This window comes from Podarcis liolepis (genome assembly GCF_965112155.1).
Source record: "Podarcis liolepis genome assembly, chromosome: 2".
Taxonomy (NCBI): domain Eukaryota; kingdom Metazoa; phylum Chordata; class Lepidosauria; order Squamata; family Lacertidae; genus Podarcis; species Podarcis liolepis.
Window position 1 is genome coordinate 92,220,721 of NC_139555.1, and position 20,929 is coordinate 92,241,649.

A 20,929-nucleotide genomic window follows, 5' to 3' on the forward strand; every position below is an offset into this window, starting at 1 on the left:
GTCGGCTTTCTTAAAGTCAAGAAATTGAGTCCTAGTATGCTTGGCTGCTCCTATCCGCTGTATAGTAAACTTCAGAAGAGCATGATCACTCGCACCTAATGATCCTTCCACTTCTACCCCACTAACCAGGTCATCAACATTGGTTAGGACCAGATCTAAAATGGCTGTTCCTCTTGTTGCTTCTCCCACTTTCTGGACAATGAAGTTGTCTGCAAGGCCAGTGAGGAATCTGTTTGACCTTATGCTCTTGGCTGAGTTTGACATCCAACAAATATCCGGGTAATTGAAGTCCCCCATTACTACTATCTCCCTTCCTTTTGCATGCTTGGCCATCTGTTCCAGGAAGGCATCGTCTATGTCCTCCGTTTGGCTTGGGGATCTATAGTAAACTCCCACAATGAGATCTCTGTTATTCTTCTCTCCCTTAATTTTGACCCAAATGCTCTCACATTGGCTTTGAGGTTCTAAATCTTGGATCTCTTCACAGGTATACACATCCCTGACATATAACGCCACTCCTCCTCCTTTCTTGTCTGGTCTGTTTCTCTGAAATAGATTGTATCCCCCCATTATTACATTCCAATCGTGCGACTTATCCCACCAGGTTTCAGTGATGCCTATTATGTCATATTTAGTTTGCTGTACCAAGAGCTCAAGCTCATCTTGTTTATTTCCCATGCTTTGCGCATTAGTGTACAGACATTGAAGTCCATTAATCATTCCCCCGTGTCTCTTATTTAAGGATTTTTTCCTCCCATCACTAGGTCTGCGTGCTGTTTGCTCCCTTTGGTCTATGTCATTTGGATGATCATCTTCATCTACTGATAGACTCCTACCTTCAGGAGCACTGTCTCCCTCCCCCACATTAGTCAGTTTAAAGCCCTCCTGATGAGGTTTCTGAGATTTTTGGCAAAAACATTTCTCCCAACCGTTGTGAGGTGCAGCCCATCACTTGCCAGAAGTCCATCTTCAAGAAACTGCAGTCCGTGATCTAAGAATCCAAACCGTTCCTGTTTACACCATTTGTGAAGCCAGCTGTTCACTTCCACGATTTTTCCCTCTCTCCCTGGGCCATGTCGTTCAACTGGGAGGACAGATGAGATGACAATTTGTGCATTTAGTTGCTTCAATTTCCTGCCGAGAGCCTCGTAGTCTCTTTTGATCTTCTGGAGGCTATTGCTTGCAGTGTCATTGGTTCCCACATGAACCAAGAGGAAGGGGTATTCGTCAGTGGGTTTTATGATTCCTTGCAGTCGTTCAGTTACATCTTGGATCTTAGCCCCAGGGAGACAGCACACTTCCCGAGACATCTTGTCAGGCCCACAGATCACTGCTTCTGTTCCCCTCAGTAGGGAATCCCCTATCACCACTACACGCCTCCTCTTAGGTTTGGTCGGGGTTCTTCCGTGAGCTGTCCGTTCCAAGGTCGCCTGCACATTCCCTGATGACTGACTTTGTTGCTCGTCTTCATATACCTGATCAACTGTAATGAGGGAGAGATCCTCAAATGGAGTCTGCTCTTCGTCTTCCATGCTAGGGGAGAGTACAATCAGAGTGCAATAGCATTCTTTGGACTTGCAACTGGTATTTAGAGGCTTAATGACTCCAACGGCAAAGGTAAACACAGTCATCATTATAACCATTGATAGCCTTTTCCATGAATTTGTCTCTTCTCCTCTCTCACAAATGCATTGGTGTTTTGGAAGATTCATTGCAGGGACCAGCCTGTGCTAATAAGTTGTAGGACTACTTGCAACCTAGTAAACATATCTCTCCTGAACTAGGCTATTGGCAGAAATCTGTATTCAGGTAAGAAAACTATATTTGCTTGTAGGTTGCCTGCCATTGTTTTTAGAGAATTCAAATAGGTAATAGAGAGTCAAAGAATCATAGAGTTGGAAAGGACCACGAAGGTCATCTAGTCCAATCTCCCTGCAATGCAGGAATCTTTTTCCCCAACGTGGAGGTCAAACCCACAACTCTAGGACTCTGAGATTCAGAGTCTCATACTCTACCCACTGAGCTATCCCAGCTTCTTATGTTCTCAACTGACTTGCATTAGACCATGAGTTCCAAGAGTCTAGAAGATCCACTGAATCTTGGATCTCACCGCAAGTAAAAAATGAAGGTGCTGCATGTGTCTGAATGTCAGTTTCTGGTGAAAAAACAGTGGGAGACACCTACTGCCTTCCAAGAAGCAAACAGCTATATATTTTTGGAAACAGAATGCTGGAATTGTTTATTCTTTGGTCTGATCTTTCAAGGTTCTTAAAAATCACAGCAGCTTTGTAGATGTCTGTGTGTATGTTCATTTGGAAAGAACTTATCAGGACAGGCCATTAGCTCCTCTCTTTCTTATTACTCTGATCATTATATATGCTGCTATTACAGTAAGCCATCCTACAAGGTACATAAGGTTACAAATATAATCCTAAAATGGTCATCAGCTCTAGGGCTGTGTGACTTTTCTGCCTGCTGCCACCCTGCACTGACCACAGCACAAGAGAATACAAGTGAGAGTTGAGTGCAGAGTGGGGACTAAAGGTGGAAAAACTACCCCAGAAGGAACACGTTCCCCACCAGAGGTACTACCCTTCCCCCTAACACTCCATGCAACCCCAAAGTCTAGCCTTGGAAAATTCAGGCAGATCTTTTTGTCCTCAATCACATTGCATTCCTATGATTCAAAGAGAAGAAACACAAGGAGGGTGGTTAGTTGTCTCATTGGCTTCTAGCACCATAAGAGGATGATGGGAACCTCTAGTGCCAGAGGAAAAAGGATGATAGACTGCTCACCATACCTCGCTGTCCTAGATCCCAAAACTCAGTTGGTGGAAAGATTTCGCACTTTTCCAACACCTGCTTGCTTTTCTGCCTTAGAAAGTCCCAACTATACTGACAACCATGAAATGAGTCTGGTCAGGCTTAACAGAGCCGCATCTTCTGTCGCTAGCAAAACAGCAACAACAATACTTTTGTGCAAATAACAGGATGCAATGTTCCATAGACAGTAGTAAGTAGCCTTAAAATAGGAAATTACATAAAGGGGTGTGTGTGTTTTAAAGTTAGTTAAAATAATTGCATTTCAAATTGCAGTACAAAAAGCAAAAGGAAATCATGTGAAATGTGAAGTTTTAAAAAACTTAGACTGTTCCCCCCCCCAAAAAAACCCCCAGTGTATATTAAAGGGAAGAAAAGGTTACAGATTCCCACCAGAAGCTGAAGATAATGATAGAAGCATCAGTATAATTGTGAATTACCTGACGTCCCACAGTTTGGGGAGACTGCTATGAGTTATCATTTATTCTGAAGGAAACAGTGCTTAATATTTTGGTGTTGCTAAAAAAAGAAAAAGAAAGAAATCCATTGTTGGCTCACAAAAATAACAGAAGATCCTGGTGATACGTCTTTTGTTCAGAGCAGCCGAGGATTTTCTGAAAGGACCAAAAATCAATGAAATCCTTTTGCTTTCCTTTGTAGCTTTTGTAAAGTCGGTAACCATGCTCTCTGACATCTGTAGCACGCTCGAAACTTTTATATATTTATATATACACACATACACATTGTGAAGATTATGACCTGGTTTTCACATGCACACACACACACACACACACGTCAAAACCAAGTTACAGTCAATTCAAAACAATCTTCACAATTTTGGTTCTTTTGCTCAGATGTCTAAAAAAAAGAGAGAAAATAAAAATAAACTGCATATCAACATCAGGCTACTCACTATAGTAATTTCCACAGAAGGAAATGTGGCTGTAGTTTTCAAAGCGTCCACCTAATTAACTGTCACAAATTTAATCTGTCATAGATTTCAGACTGCACAGTTAGACTTAGGGTTATGCTCAATGGGACTTGCTTTTGAGAGTATATGCTTAGAATTCTGCTGCAGGCAATATATTATCCAGTTATTATGTCCAAACAAAATGATTCATTCATTCATTCAGAAAATGGTGCTACTGTTTTCTCTGTGTGTGTTTTCCTCCCCCTGATGCTGTTTAAATTTGATTTTATTACCATTTATATTTTTTATTTATATTTCTTTTCTTTTTAAAAAGTCAACTGCCCTTTCTGTTAATGGGCAATATAAAAATGTTGCAAGAAATAAATAAATAAAGCCCTTATCTCCGAACAGTTCATTGAACATGGATGTTCTTGTTGGCTCTCTTGGGAGACAATGGAGGAGTGTGCCTTTTGGGGGGGGGTGAAATTAAACTGCTGGAGAGTTACAGCACCTGCTGTGGCTGTAGAGACCAATACAGGAAAGACATGTTTTGTTGCAGCTGGGGCAGATGAAGGTGTCTGGTTGTGCTGATGCAGGTATACCATGGTGTTTCTTCTCTCTGCACTCCTCCCAGTGGTCAGAATGGAAGAGCATCGGTGCCCAGTGTGGTGGTACTGGTTGCACTGCCCAAAATCTGCCTCTGTTAGGGATCCTGGATGTTTAAAGGGGAAATTTGATAAAGGGCAGATCCACACCCAGGGCCGGCTTTAGGTTTGATGATGCCCTAAACTACTGAAGGTAATGGGGCGCTTTCTATGTCCAGCTGTCCTTTGTCAACAACAAATTGTCGCTGTTTTTTGTGTTGAATATACGCTATATGGTAATTTATGGCCCTAATAGGTATCTAAAGCCATTTGCGCATAACAAATAGGAGCCTACACAACACAAAACACTGTTGCTATATGTAGGTTTTATTTTATTTGTTTTTTTATCTTATATTTTGGAAATGTACATCCAGTTTTTCCCCTTTAATTTTTTTTTGGGGGGCCCCCACGTGAGTGGAGCCCTAAGCTATAGCTTGTTTAGCTTATACGTAAATCTGGCACTGCTTTCAGTAAGATTTTTAGCCCACAGTGTGTCCTGCTGGAAAGATACAGAAGATATTGCTTCAAAAAAAGTTTAAAGAGTGCTCGGAATGGACGAAACTGCCTTATAGTGCCTGAGATTCTTTCCTTCAGTTAATGTGGTGGTGCCTATGCTATTACTCACATGCAGACCTCTCTTGAATCCCTCACCTAACACTCAATGCAATATTGAGTGTTCCAGCAGGCGTGCCAATCCTGCTGATTTCAGTTAAATTTACAATCCTGCCGGTGGATTAAGGATTGCAGTCATAATACATATGGTGGCTGGATATATTTAGAAAGGTCAGGAGCTCAGCATTCACCCAGCCAGCTGCAGCTCCTTTATCACAGGATTAAGGCAGATGAGACGGGATGCATGAGGAACATTGTATTGCCCTTCTGATTCTTTGAGTAAATGGAGAAATTTAAATTGCAGTAGCATTTATCCAAGCCGTGTCTCAAACTGTTAAAATGAAGGACTAAAACAAGAACAGATGGGAAGGGGGAGGGCCAAAATGACAGGCGTTTATGAACGCAAAAGGAATATGAGCTCCGGTACAGGTGTTAACATGGGAAAAGAGGTTATCAGAAGAATTTGCACCGGTGATCAGAGAAAACTCTCTTGGCTTGGCAAATGCAAGGTCGCTTGAGAGATATTTGAAAGTACCTAACAGCAATGGGAACCGTACGAGGTTTCAGAACACATTTGCTTTATTTTGGGCTGTTTCCTTCCAGTGGTAGTTGGTATTTCTAGCAACAGAAATGGTTGATCATGTGATGTATGGTTCGTTCGTTAGCATCCTGCTCAAGTGTGGCCCAGACTAAGTGCTCCATGACCTTCTTGGCTGTTTCTTTTCTGTCCTTTGAGGTTTTGTGAAACTACCCGTACATTGTTAGTGTTGTTGCTCCAGTGGCACATTATACATACTGCTTACCTTGAATGCTAAATAAGTTGAAGGTCACACACAGCAAGATATGATCAGAAAATGGTTGCTGAAGCTATGGTTGCATATCCATTTTTGTTCGCTGTCTGGCTTTTTCTGTTGAAACATAAAATAAAAGAGTGTGATGCTAAAAGACATTTAAGGGACAGGGGGCTTTATCTGCACCCTGCTGTGCTGTAAGCCTGCTCTCTTTTTATACTAGCCTGGTAGGCACAGGTGACCAGGAATTTCATGCAGGCAAGTGGGTGGACTTCTATGTGGTTGAGTGTGCTGGTGGCAGAGGAACAGATCACTCCATTCCTCCTCATCAAGCCTGTTTGAATTCTATGTTAGCTGGAGTAGAAGAGAAGTTTGGCCCTTCAAAACCAGCATGAAAATGATGTGGACAGACAGGAGAGATTTTATCCTTATTATTGATTTGATAATTTCATTTATTTCACTATAATTCTTTATTTTACTCTCTAGCTGTCTTGAGTACCATTTGGTAGAAAGGATAAGAATTTAATGAGCTAACAACTAAGTAAATGCAGGCAAAGTTAAGCACTTTAAAATTTTACAGATTTCAAAGGCAGGCACCCTCCCACTGAACTCAATGAGACTTAAAAGTGTTTAACTCTGGTGGGATCGCAACCTGTCTCTCTTATTTGGGTCTGCAAATCTGTTTAGGCAGTCACTCGTGCATCTTAATGTACTCTACCTTGTTTATATATCAAAGAAGCAATAAAACAGAGTCAATTATAACTATATATTTAAGACAGGGACCCATCTTCAGCTCACAGAAGTACTGTAGGCACTGAGGATGTCCCTCTCCAGCAGTGACAGATTACTCCAGCAAGCCTTCGATGAGCATGAAGGCCACAAACTCAGTAGGCATCTCTCCAGGCATGCTGTCAGCATCTGCTGATGAAACCAGCTGAAACTGATTTCAGCAAGAAGGACCAAATGAGACAAAGGACACCTTCAGCTCTCATTGTGGCATCTAAGTTGGGCTGGATGTGTGCAATTTTATGCAAAAAGTTTCTTCTAAAAGTGCAACAGCCGGTCACTGCTAGTGAAGCAAATGTAAGGGGAGAGAGAGAGAGCTGGTCACTGCTGGTGAAGAGAAAGTAGGGAGAGGGAGACTCTTTGCCAGCATGAAGCAGGCTCTGTCCTGCTCAAGGACTCTTGCATCTGTAATCCAGGTATCTGGGACTGCAGTGCTGGCTGGGGCTAATATGAGTTCTAGCACAAAACATCTGGAGCTTGCCAAGTTGAATAATAATAATAATAATAATTTATTATTTGTACCCCGTCCATCTGGCTGGGTTTCCCCAGCCACTCTGGGCGGCTTCCACAGAAACGAAAACTACTCTAAAATGTCACAGATTAAAAACTTCCCTGAACAGGGCTGCCTTAAGATGTCTTCTGAATGTCAGGTAGTTATTTATCGCTTTGACATCTGATGGGAGGGCGTTCCACAGGGCGGGCCCCACTACCGAGAAGGCCCTCTGCCTGGTTCCCTGTAACTTTGCTTCTCGCAATGAGGGATCCGCCAGAAGGCCCTCGGCGCTGGACCTCAGCGTCTGGGCAGAACGATGGGGGTGGAGACGCTCCTTCAGGTATACTGGACCGAGGCCATTTAGGGCTTTAAAGGTCAACACCAACGCTTTGAATTGTGCTCCGAAATGTACTGGGAGCCAATGTAGGTCTTCCAAGACCGGTGTTATGTGGTCTCGGCAGCCACCCCCAGTCACCAGTCTAGCTCCCGCATTCTGGATTTCTGGGTCACCTTCAAAGGTAGCCCCACGTAGAGTGCATTGCAGTAGTCCAAGCGGGAGAGAACTAGAGCATGCACCACTCTGGCGAGACAGTGGTGGTTTAGCTCTTGTGTTGAACCATGATATTTTATTCTGTGATCTAACAGTTGCACAGCATAGCCTGCTAATTATAGGTGGAATCCGATCTGATGAATTTATAAATGCCTTTGACTATGGTGCAGCAAAATACCTGTAATGAATTATAGCTAATTAGAACAAGGGCAGGAAAGGGGAAGAGGAAGTTACACTCGGCAAATGACGCCATGAAAATTGGTTAAAGAACAGAAAGGAAGGGGAAGGGGGATATTAGGAGCTTGGATGCTGAGCGTTGACAGAGCAAAATTTCACATCAGAGGAAGCCTTGGATCTGAAGGGTATTTGTCAGCCTTCATTACTTTGACTGTGGGAATTCAGCTGCACTGCTTAACATGGTGTGCAGGTCTAGGTCAACCTGAGAAATATATTGAAAATTATAAATCCTTTTATATTTAAATTTGCCTTCTTCAGTGAATGGAAACTACACTGTGGGAAGAACTGAGGCCCTTTCGGGTGCAAATTATTGAACCAGCTTCAGATGTGACGCAATTCAGCAATAAATCTTTTGATTGCTCCCAGGTTCAGAGAAACGTAACTTGGAAAAACTACTGAAACAATAACTTCTCCTCTGACAAGAATCAATTCCAGGCTTTTTCCCCTTCCAAACCACAACTATTAAAATTAGGGCTACTGTACTAAATGGAACACGGCCTGCCATGAAATAGTAAACAAGACTTCTTCATTGATATACTTGTATGCTCTTAGTGAGGTCATGTTTGCAGTGCAAAATGTTAGCAAGCTGTGAAATTGGAATTTAATTGTGATAAGATCCTCTCTCTCATTTCAGTGTGAAAGAGAACCTGAACATTGTTCTACTGGCAACTGGTTTTATTTTAATTAAATGCAATTATACACACAGCTGAAGTGAAGCCCAGGTTGTGACTGTGGATTTGGCCTCCATCATATGCAGACTTACTTCATATATTCTGTCAAAACCAATAGCGTTAACTTGCACATAGAAGTGGATTCTTTTCTGCTGCTCATTTGGTTTTTTAAACCCTCACTTTTTAATGTACATCACCTTGGTAAGAAAATGAAATTACCAGCTTTTGGGACTATGATGAAGCCAGCTAGGGAGCCAAATAATGACAGGGTTGCAAGGGTGACATAATAAATTTGATTTTCATGCTTTCTGAAATCTACTAATAACTTGGATCAATTGACTCTGAAAGTTATAATTAGTGCTATAGCTCAGCCAAACCCATAAGTATATCGTGTGTCTCTAAACGGGGCCAGATTTTGCTTGGTGTAAAATCCTTGTCTCCCTCCTTCATGTAATTTGGCAAAACAGCTGCCTGACACCAGCTGAGAAGTTGGCTCTGTGCAATTTCTGTGCTTTAAAGCCTTTCTTTAAAATAAATAAATAAAAATAAGCCTGCACAGCATGATTATGCAAATCATGGAATCCAAGGACATTACTAAAAACATTTCACACTTGAAGTTCTTGGTGATTATAATCTGAATTCAGAAAACCAGCTTGAATCAAGGCCTTCTATTTCAGTAATCATTACATCTCTCATCAAGTTGTGAAGGCTTATGCACTGCTTAACAAGACTTGCTTCACTGTGGTGTTGAAGAAAACCACCACATCATCAGTTATAGTGAAATCTAACTTATGTGTGCCTTCCCTTCTTCTCATTCTTCTTGAAGACGACTTTCAAAATGTGAATTGCAGTGTCTTCTGCTGCAGATGACACTGAAAAGAATTTTGTGAAATTTGTTGTGAATTCACTGGGGCATGGTAACATAGAGTACACTATATATTATGTGGCTAATAAGAAATTCGACCCTGAGAGGAGACAGTTCTTCAAATTATATGAACAAAACTGAAGGAGATACAAATAAATCAGAGTAATGCACTAATGCTCCCGGTGGAGTACAAGGTCAGGTTTAAGGTGCTAGTTTTGACCTTTAAAGCCCTATGTGGCCTAGGACCCACGTACCTACGGGACCGCCTCTCCTGGTATGCCCAGCAGAGGACCTTAAGGTCCACAAATGACAACACTTTGGAGGTCCCAAGTCACAAGGTGGTTAGATTGGTCCTAACTAGGGCCAGGGCCTTTTCAGTACTGACCCTGACTTGGTGGAACACTGTCACAAGAGACTAGGGCCCTGTGGGACTTGATCTCTTTCCTCAGGGACGGAGCTGTTCCACCTGGCCTTGGGTTTGGACTCAGTCTGACCCTTATGTTCCCTTCCCCTTACGGTTTTGACCTAGGGCTACTTTTAAAAAGAGGCTGCATTTCAAATTGCATTTTAACCTGTATTTTAAATTGCTTAATTTTATTTTTTTCTATTATGTTTTTATTGTGATTTTATTGGTGTTAGCCGCCCTGAGCCCGGCTTTGGCCAGGGAGAGCGGGGTATAAATAAAATGTATTTATTATTTATTATTAGCATGCACCATGTCTTCTTCATATAACCCTTAGGGGGGATTTAGAACTGTGAATGTGAAAGAAATCAGGGATACTTTTCAAAATGATTGATGGACTGGAAGTTGTATAGATTTTCTGAGCCAGCAAATGTATCAGTGTCATAAGGGGGCGTTGGGGGTGAGAAGACCTCTGAGTTCTTTGGAGGAAGGATAATATAATGTAGAAGAGATGTGTCAGAAAAACTGCAGCTATTGTTGAAAATGGCTTCTGCATCTCTTGACCCTTCCACCATCTTTCTTCACAATATTACATGTTTTCTTGCCATCCCCGCCCCCCAACTGCAGACGGGCAATGACACTGAGGAGGGGTGGAAAAATGCAAAAACATGGGAAGGACTATGCCATTTAATACCATCACATTACGGAGAGGGCTATTGCAATTGGGAAACACAGATGGGAAGAGCAATTTTGGGTTCAGGTCCTGCTTTTGGCTTCCCAAAGGCACCCAGCTGGCCACAATGGGAACAGAATGCTGACTAGATGGGCCTTTGGTCTGATCAGCAGAGGTCTTCACATGTTCTTATGAAAAGCCAAAGTTTCATCCTGAAATGTAGATTATCTGGTTATCAGCTGGAAGCAAAAACTCAATTTTGTTCAAGGAAAAATATTGAAGGTTCCCCACTCCTAGAGTCTTAGACATTCCAAGTTCTAACATATGCAAATGCACTGATTAAACTATCAGGGCTTGTGGATTTACTTTTAATTCATGCATTTCTGTGTCTCACTGCTTGCTAGAGAGGCTATGGACCTCTTACAGACTGATGCTACCATGTTTGCTCTGAATAATGGCACAGCTTTAATCAAAAAGTATATATTTGAAGTGACTGAGCTTCAGGAAATAATAGTTTTATTCTACACACCTGAGATCACAGGAGAAAACACTATTTAATTATGCTCAGCATTTAATGATATTTAAATGACTCAAATAGTTTCTGTAAATGAATACATTATAAGGTTCGTGTTCAAATACCACAATAAACTGTAATGGGCTTCACAGCTTATTAGTTCCATAAATGTCACCTTGTTATTAACAATAAAGGTAAAGCAATTTTACATGAGGTTCCATTATCACCTGGACAATGAAATACTGTACTTGACATGTGGAATATTTAGAAATATCCATTTACTATTAATGCACAGCGCCAATAATTGTACATTGTAACAAACAGTAAGTTGCAGTTCCCAGACCGAGTCCTGTGATAAATTTGCTAGCATTGTGCCTAGAGAATCAACTGATCCTTTATTCCTTCAATGAACTTGCTGCGATTTGTTAAATTACATATATAGTGGAGGTTTTTTTTAAAAAAGAAATCATTGCTGTAGTTAAAATTTGAGTATTCTATCATTATACACTGGAGGGTAAGAACACACTAGAAATTCTGAGAGCCTCTTGACATGGATTCTGTGCATATACATTGGAATACTACTCCCAATTGCCTCCCAAGAGCCAGTGTGGTGTAGTGGTTAAGAGCGGTAGTCACGTAATCTGGGAAACCGGGTTCGTGTCTCCACTCCTCCACATGCAGCTGCTGGGTGACCTTGGGCCAGTCACACTTCTGTGAAGTCTCTCAGCCCCACTCACCTCACAGAGTGTTTGTTGTGGGGGAGGAAGGGAAAGGAGAATGTTAGCCGCTTTGAGACTCCTGAAGGGGAGTGAAAGGCGGGATATCAAATCCAAACTCTTCTTCTTCTTCTTCTTCTTTTAAAAAACCCCACTGATAGGTACTGCAAGATGCTTTCAGTTAGATACTCCTGCTACAAGAATGTAAAGCGCAAAGGGCTTTGTGGAGTTCGAAATTTCATACCTCAGCCCCTTAGCTTTTCCACACACCCTACCTGTATCTAGAAAGCTACCTTTCATTGACGCCAGAAAGTGACAGCATCAGCAAAATCGTAAACAGGATGTTCTGAATAAAACAACTCAAGTTATATTTAAAAACTCACCTGGTGGCCTCAGGTGATCAGGAATTGCATGCAGGCAAGTGCAGGTTGACCGAGGCAGGATGTGTTTCCTTGTCCCTACTCTGCCAGCCTGCAGGTTGTTGTCCTATTTGCAAAAGAAGGAAAGGCTACTGGCCTATTAGCATGCTAGGATGTTTTATTGTTTGATGATTGTGACGATTATCAGTAGCTGTGGGTGGGGTTGTGTGGGTGGAGATCTTCTGATTGCAGCGCATCGTTGTTTCTTACCAAGAGGAAGAGGGGCAGTGGCAAGGCAGTGGCTCATTCACAGGTGCTGGACAATAGGTAAGAACATTGACCATACCTGAAAGGGACACCATATCTGGAAGGGATATTCTCTTTCTTTCCTCTTGCATGCTACCATAAGGTTAAGACTTTATGAAAGCACAGAGAAATGTGGTCAAGTGTGTGATATTGTCAGTTAATTAATATTCTGCAAAGTGCTCTGAAAGGGTGGGGAAAGCACTAAATATCTAGTTTTATGAATACATAACCATGATCGATAAAAATAAATCTGACACAGTTCAATGTGTTTCCTTGGGGATTATTCCCCAAGCAAATTAAGCAAAGATATCAGATTTGATTCTCAAGTTAATCTTATGGTATCATGGGTAGTTTTGGATCTACGCTTCTCAGAAATATTAAGCTTAAGAAGTCTAAATCAAACATTTAAAAACCATTTTTTCTCAGAATGACGATGAAGGTCATTGTGACAAGTATCCTATTTTTCTAAGCCTCATCTCAGATATGAATATGTGTGTGTAATAGGAGTGAAAATACATTCAGGAAAAGCTATTTATTTTCTTGAAATTCTATCAGATTCCCTGTGAATAAGCTAGAAAGATAGATTTGGGGGGGGGGAGGGGGATGTGAATGGCACAGATAAGCTTTTGAAACTTAAGACTGCAAACCTAAACACAGTTACTAGGGAACCCATTGAACACACTTCTATGTGTTACTTCTATGAAAAGATGAATAGGCTTGTGGTATTAGGCTGTGAATCTAAAGAATAATTCCTGAGCATTTATACATCACTGTGGCTCACTACTGAGGAATATGTTTTGGAATGGGATGTTAGGATGCTGTAAAACCATAGCAGGTTCATATTATGTTAGCATTTTTTAAAGATTAAAATGCATCCAGCCATTAGAGATAATATGTGAACAGGAGTTTATACTGTAAATCTTGGGCAGAAACATCAGCACCAGTTTGCGTGGACAGGCGGAGTCCCCAGATCCCGAGCGGTCCCGTCCGTCCCCCCCGTCATGTAGAATAACGAGTCAAGACAACGTGCTATGGGATTAAATTGGCCACAACTTTATTAAATTTCAAATGTGGGTAGACCTTGGCTCAAGCATTGGGTGTTCTCCCTCCCCAGTCCACAGCCAGGGACCTAGGGAGCATCAGGGTTATCCAGTGTGTGTGGGGGGGGAAATGGGCCAGCTCTGGAGAACATATGTTCAAGCAGAGATAGCCGCTCCCGTTACGCCGCCGCCGCAGGGGCAATGACGACCTTTCGGGGTACGGTCAAAGCCTCCCTTCAGAAACCCCTTTAACGGGGAACTCTGGTATCGCCGCCGCAAAGAGGAAGATGGACAAAAAGATTCCGCCCAAGGCCTGATACCGCCAAAGTTGTGACGTTTTGCTACGGGAAAGGCGAAACCTGCCAATGCAGGGAAATTCCTTTCCGGCCCTTTAACAGCGACCTTAACGTAGCAGCGCCCGCATACCTGTGAAGATAAGTTAACCTGCAAAACCTATGAAGAAAAGTTAACCTGCAAAAGAAGACATTAACTGAGGGTGGGTAGGGTGGGAGAAGCTCTGGAGCCAAGTGAGGATTCCCAGGTAAGATCCTCCCTCTATTGTGTGGGTAGGTAATCCCTCCCCTACCTGGCCTGGTCTCCTTGGCAACGCTTCCCCCAGGTGGGATTGGACAACTGACTGAGGTAGGCGGGGACCTCCAGGTATCCCACCTGAGGGAAGGCAAAACCAAGCCTATGCTGATGGGGCCGCTCCAGATCTAGGGCTGCGCGCGTCCACGCAAAGGGCACCCCCCGTTTTAAGCGGGGAGCGGTCATTCCACACATACCCTGTCCATTTTTTGGATGTGATCTGCGTCACAAGTGAATGTTGATGAAAATAGTAGTCTGCATACTTCACTGGGCATAGGGATCATTACTGGCTGATGTAGTGGGGCAGGGGGAACCAACTCTTTAACCATTCATTCAGCTTCCACACAAAAAACAAGCCAACTCACAGCTCATCTTACAATGGGGGCATGAATTAGCTTGGGATTAAAAAATAAAACTCTCCTCTGCCTTAAGGTAAAGGGACCCCTGACCATTAGGTCCAGTCGTGGCCGACTCTGGGGTTGCGGCGCTCATCTTGCTTTACTGGCCAAGGGAGCCAGCGTACAGCTTCCAGGTCATGTGGCCAGCATGACTAAGCCTCTTCTGGCGAACCAGAGCAGCGCACAGAAACACCATTTACCTTCCCGCCAGAGTGGTACCTATTTATCTACTTGCACTTTGACATGCTTTCGAGCTGCTGGGTTGGCAGGAGCAGGGACCGAACAATGGGAGCTCACCCCGTCGCGCAGATTCGAACCGCCAACCGTCTAATCGGCAAGCCCTAGGCTCTGTGGTTTAACCCACAGCGCCACCTGCGTCCTCTGCCTTAGGTGCATATTAAATATGGACAGCAGCTCTTTTGTGCATTAAAAGCATGACAGTCCTATGTGATTAAAGGGCCAGCAGTTTTGGACCACTGACCCTACAACTCCCCAGCCCCCAACAGCAAAGACTTGAGAATGGGAATCAGGATCATAGCTGCCTTGGAAGTTTATTCATGTAGAGGTTTCTGTTTTTTAAACATCAATCCACATGGATAGTGGGATGGAGAGCTATGGAATCTCAGGGGTGGTGTGTTTCCACTACCCCTTTAAAATCCATGAATGGGGCTATGAAAGGGGCTATATTTAGGTTTGCTTGTTTCTTGACTCTCTTCCTAGGCATATATGGGGAATATTTCAGTGAGAGACAATTATAGTAAGCATTATTTTTTTAAAGCATGATTAGTACTAGTCTCTTTCTTGTTTCAGGAAAGATCATGGCCCCTCTGGCTTCCATCACAGTGTTCTCTTGCGCCAGAAGCAGTTTAGTCATGTTGGCCACATGACCCGGAAAGCTGTCTGTGGACAAACGCCGGCTCCCTCGGCCTGAAAGCGAGATAAGCGCCACAACCCCATAGTCGCCTTTGACTGGACTTAAGCGTCCAGAGGTCCTTTACCTTTTCCCCCCTTAAGCAGGATTGTAGAATTTGAGGAAAGTGCCTATTTTTTCTTTGCTGTACCATTTGCCATCAAAAAGATTCCCCACCACTGCTGTTGTTTCCCCTCAAGATTTTGTTTACTGTAGTTAGCACTTTCAGGTGCAAAGAGCAACAGTTCTCTCTCTGACAAATTGGAGGATTGAATTTCTGTTTGCAGCATTACCATATATGTCTCGAAGTAACGACACCTTAACATTGTGAATTTCCAATCCAAGCACCGCAAATGTGAAAAGCTAAATTTGTAATACACAGATGCTAGTTACATAGCCACTGAAATCCAAGTTCTCTTAAAATATTTTGCATTTAAGAATTATTCCCACCACTATATCAGTGGTATAAAAGCACTTGTGCCTAAAAAGGTTCCCCCCCACCCCCAATCTAAGAAACATAGATTAAATTAAGGTGTATAGTCAAGGAACATGATTTTAGCATTATATATTCTGAAGTACCAGGGAAGTCAGTGGATTGCAATGAAGTTCTAAGCATGGCCTAATTGAGTTACACCTAGGGAAGGGTGTACAGGATTGCTGCCTTTTTATTTTATTTTTAAATTTCAAATATTCATAACCTGTCCTTCTCCCAAGGGCCCCAGGGAAGGGTACCTCAAACATTTTAAAATCTCAATAAACAATATATAAGACCAAACCAAAATAATCATAAGTCAACATCAGCAGTCACATAAAATGGCAGAATGGACACATAAAAATACAGCCCCTGCTCTTCAAAAACTTGCAATTGTTTAGGGTCAAATAGCTAATTAACTGCAAGCATTTCATTTCATCACAGAATTCATTGTTCATTATTCTCTTCTCCAGAAGAAAAAGCTTTGAAGTAGATCTGCAGGCTATTTTAGGTGTGATCAATATGTGTGTGATCGCGTACATGCACATGGTGTCAAACCTGGAAGTGACCCAAAAACACAATAAAAGACATCACTAAAAGGGCAGAATGGGGGCAGGGCGGGGGCAGGGTGGAGCGGGCAGTGTGTTTCAATTGCACACTTTTTCGCAGAAGCTCACAATGACCAGGAACGCAACCCACACACTGATTGGGGGTTGCCTAGCTTTTGTTGCATGTACTACATTGGCTTTCCCTTCAATTACTAGAGTTGTGGGCTCATCCACATTTCCCTTTTGCCCCGCATTTCCTAGGCACAGGTCTGTGCTTTAAACCTCTGCTTCTCAGCACATTTTGTTTTTTGCCCCACCGCTTTCGCCAGGAAAACCTGCTCTTTAACGCTGAATCGGAACAAATGGCAATTCAGGTTTTCCACAGATGCCCTTTGCTCCAATTCATCTATAAAGAGTGGGATTTTGTGGAGGAAGTGCAGCTAGGTCATGGAGCTTTAAAGCATGGACGTGTGCCTAGAAATGTGGCACAAAAGGCAGCCTGGATGAGGCCTCTGTGTACATCCTCATTGGCATGAAAGAAATGATAGCTCTTCTTTAAGCATTGCCCTCACCAGTCCTGAAAACAGTTGCTTCAGGTGGCAGCGACTGATTTTAATAACACTTACTTCCGAATAATAATGTGCTTAGGACAGCACCAAGTAAAAAACACATTTGAGGAAAGAAATCACATTTGCACAACAGGTAGCTGTGAACTAAGCAGCCGGAAACTCATTAGTAAGGGTTGTGCAATATGCACTCCTTTCATTTCTGTTTTCAAACTCATGGAGTCAGTGTGCCATTGCATATTTTTATCCTTGAAATGGAAATTTAAAATGACACCCTTGCTGTTGCCTGGAGCTCTCTCTTTTACAGAGATGGATATTGGATGCAGGAAATTGTGTCCACTCTGGAACCTGCACCCTGAAGCTACTGTTTCACATGTTGCTCCATGGCAACCCTGACTCACCATGGCCATTTAGACAAACGCTGACTACCAAATGCAATCCTGTTGCTAATTTTTTTAAAAGGAGTTATTCAAAATGATACACTTGAAATGGATTTTTTTCCACTTAGCAACCTGGAATTCAACAGGAAACGACGTAATTGGGTATCATCTGTCTGCTTATTAAATGAAAACCATTTATCTGTTTGGAACAAAAGCTTGCAAGCTTTTCGCTTATGTTATCTTCACCTGTCAGAACAGCTGTCTAACCAATACTCTCTCAAGGTGTGGAAAACTATTCCCACCCACCCCCATTCACACAGAGAATTTAAGGTTTCAGTTACTGCTTTTGCCTGTTAATTTGCATGGAAAATGTATTTCATATCCCTGTGTCCCGTCAATTATTCATAACTGATATTTTAAAATCTTTTGGAAAAAACAAACAGTTTCTGCATCTTAATTACCTTCACTTCTGTAAAAATAGCTATTTTATATACTTAGCAACTTGATAAGAGGAGAACATGGCATTCCATTATTATATTTTAATGTGTGGCTAACTCACAAAGGCACTTTTGTGCTGGGATTTATAATGTTAAATTAAGCACCTTTATTGTCTCTGAATTTAAATTCTTTAATTTGTTGGGTATCCATTCAATGGGACTCTCGGGGGGGTGGACCACTTTTTATTTATTTTTATTACATTTATATACCACTCTTCCTCCAAAGGTAGCCAAGGGTGACAAGCAGCAAGTGACAAAACAATAAAAATATCTTTAAAACAATTCCAATACAGGTGCAGACTGGGAAGCATTTCGGCTTAAAAGGTTTGTTGAAAGAGGAAGATGTTCAGCAGGTGATGAAAGACGACAGAGATGGTGTCTAAAGAGACCTCAAGTTTTATGATTTTAAATCTCCAACAACCACTAGAAAACTTTAATTGTCTCTTCATGTTAGGCATATGGCCAGGGCTGCCACTTGTCTCTTTTTTTAACCTGGACAGAACAGGAATTGAAAATCCAGGTTTGGTATTCAGATCCAGCTGCTCAAAATCCAGGGAAGGCTGAGAAGAAAGAGTCCTGTCTCCAGTCCAAAACATGCAGACAGAGGCTCTTGTAAGTAAGAGCCAGTGTGGTGTAGTGGTTAAGAGCGGTAGTCACGTAATCTGGGGAACCGGGTTCGCGTCTCCGCTCCTCCACATGCAGCTGCTGGGTGACCTTGGGCTAGTCACACTTCTCTGAAGTCTCTCAGCCCCACTCACCTCACAGAGTGTTTGTTGTGGGGGAGGAAGGGAAAGGAGAATGTTAGCCGCTTTGAGACTCCTTCGGGTAATGATAAAGTGGGATATCAAATCCAAACTCTTCTTCTTCTACAGATCTTTATCCAGGCAAGTAAAGGACAGGCTCTGCAGCAGACACAGTGCTCAGGTGTCACGATTCAGAAGTTCGGGAGCAGAGGAAGAAGTTCAGAACCAGGTAGAAGTTTTCCCACTTGTCCTGCCAAGCTTTTAAAGACAAAACATGGTGTGGTGGACTATTAAAATGGGAACTTCATCTCCTCCCTCTATCACACAACCAAATTAGGGTGGTAAATCAGAATCTTGGTAATAGGACAGAAAATATAATTACAGGCTGCAGATGGGAATTACATTGCTGAGTGCTCCTCTATGTAAAAACACCCTGCCAGTGGGTTGTTTTTTAACATGCAATGACCTTTGTTTGATGCAACAACAAGGAAAAAAAGTTGGACTGGCTGAAGGATTGCAAGTGGTTGTAATAAAGCAATTTAAGAAACAATGGTGCCAGGCAAAACATTCCTTTTGAAATGCCCTGCCAATCTTAGCAGTAGCAGCAGCAGCAGCTCTGCACGGTACCAACCGAGCTCAAATATTGCTGAACAGTGTGTCCTCCGGAAGAAAGTTACTGCTGCTTCATGATTCATTTGGCATCCTCTGTGAACACTCTGGTAACCTTGCACACTTCACCAGAGAGCTACAGTTAAACTGGAGGTCATTATTTCTGAAAGTGGTGCCCTTTAATTACCAGCCATTATAGACAGCTGGAAAAATCAAACCAAGCAGCTCGTGCTACTTTCACGCGAGCCCTAAAATTTACCATTGTTTCAGATAATGTTGCATCATGGTACATAAATTCTGTAAGGTGACCCATGAGTGTTTGCTGGAATTTACTTTAGGTTCACTTATTGTCGCTTAGCAGACTAAACAAGAATAGATGGCTCTTCAAGCAGTTATAGTAAATTATACTTATGGCAAACCCTAATGCCTCATTAACTCGAGTCAAGGTCTATTTCCTTTTTACAGCGTTAACCATTGGAAAGCGTTGTTTTTAATTTATGAATAAGGGTGTAGAGGAACCTTAGCTCTCATATTTACATAAACACGATGTACAATTAATCTTCTGTAAAATAACCAGAGCACCATTTGGAGAATAATAGTCTCCTTTGGAAGCCCATCTAAAAAGATGCTGGTAGGGAACTCGTATTAGTGTGAGCTTATGCATCGGCATAATATAAGATGCATAAGCACACACTAATACGAGTTCCCTACCAGCATCTTTTTAGATTAATGGGATGCATTAATATAAGAAGAATGAGCACTCATTCTTTGCGGGTGCCATTTGCGGGATTGCATGCGGTGGTACAGTTCCCAGGGAACTTACTGGCAAACAGGGGCTGGCTTGCCTCTCAGTGTTAATTTGGGAGGTTCACGCCCAGCCTCAGTAATCAAGTTTCATTGCTGGGAGGTGGGGCCAGTCCCATATATATATGGGGGTAGAGCCAACAGAATCCAGGCAGTTGGCTCTGGAGATTCACCCTTCCTACGTTTAATGTTTTCTTGTTTGCAGGTCAACTTTTTCTCCCTGTTTAGTGGGTGCTGCTGCGGTCTTTGACTGGTTGCTGTTGAAGGACCGGGAAGAAATTTTCCTGCATTGGCAGGTTTTTGTCTTCTCCGTAGCAATTCATCACAACTTTGGCGGTTATGGCCTTGGGTGGAATCCTATAGTCTTTTCTTGCCTATAATGAGGGGGGGGGCATGATGTGGTGACTCACCCCCCTGCGGCGGCGATTCCAGGGTCCCCTCTTAAAGGGGTTGCATAAATGCGTGTCACTGGCCATACACTGAAAGGTCGCCAGTGAACTACCCTGTGTGTAGAGTACCCCCATATCCCATTTACCCTGATGAGCCCCAGTTCCCCCTGGCTGGGGAGCTGGGAGGGATACATGCCCAAGGCATAAGCAAAGGTCTTCCTACATTCGGAAGTTTAATAAAGTTGTGGCCTAATTTTAATTCCATATAACATTGTCAGAGTCTTTATTCCTTCCTTATCATCCCTGGGGGCTGGGGCTGTTGCTGTCTGGTCACGCAATGAAAATCACATTTTTTTTAAAAAAAAAAGAGGGTTTTTTTCTGGTAAAAAAGTGAATTGAAGAGCTGATGGGGTTTGAATGAGTTCTCTAGTTAGGTCCATTTTTATAACCCTAGGTAGATGCTTTTAGGTAACAAGTTGCCCTTGCCCTTTATGACTGCGTCATGCAATTTTGATTGCACAGACCCTTAAAGACGTCCTATTATTGCCATAGCGGATTGTGGTGGATCACACTCCCTTCTAGGGTGGTCACATGTCCTACTCTACAGCTGTCAGTCTTCTATTTAAAGGAGCCCT